At 41.2% G+C, this 493-nt stretch overlaps 1 protein-coding gene across 1 annotated transcript in view; it reads left to right on the forward strand.

Annotated features, from left to right (window-relative positions):
• Positions 1–157, forward strand: part of LOC119585473 (gonadotropin-releasing hormone receptor-like) — a gene marked incomplete at its 5' end in the record, with an annotated part of 18,380 nt that extends 18,223 nt beyond the window's left edge. The window contains 1 exon segment of the mRNA XM_037934118.1: positions 1–157.
• Positions 158–493: the final 336 nt, after the last annotated feature.

The following is a 493-nucleotide window of genomic DNA, read 5'->3' on the forward strand; positions in this document are numbered from 1 at the left end:
ACTGAAATCAGCAACACCATAGGCCACGGTTGATGCCCGCGAGAGTGTCAGGGCATCAGCTCGGCAGTGCCATGTTGTCCATCGACGTATTTTTGTGTCATACTATGTTATGCTCTGTAACAGTGTCATCAATGTAAACTACTGAGAATAAACTTTATCATGCTCAAAAAAAACATCGTATTGTCCCTCTCCCGGTCGTGTTGTCGTTCGCAGTGCTGTGAGGAAGGGCACTGCAGCTGTGACCTTGCAGTGCCAATAATCATTGTCCCTGCAACAATTCAATGAGGCTAATGAGGACGAGCTGAAGGACAGATCGAAGCCCAATTTGCCTTTAACGATTTGCATCGACCATAATTAACAATACTGTTGATTCAAATGCCCTACATTCTCATCCATTCTAGTTCATTTTATGTCATTTGAGTTATATATAAAAACAAAGGTTATTATAGAAGGGGAAAAATATGAAAATTTGAATACCAACAGATGCCAAATC

Source organism: Penaeus monodon, chromosome 19 (genome assembly GCF_015228065.2).
Source record: "Penaeus monodon isolate SGIC_2016 chromosome 19, NSTDA_Pmon_1, whole genome shotgun sequence".
Classification (NCBI taxonomy): domain Eukaryota; kingdom Metazoa; phylum Arthropoda; class Malacostraca; order Decapoda; family Penaeidae; genus Penaeus; species Penaeus monodon.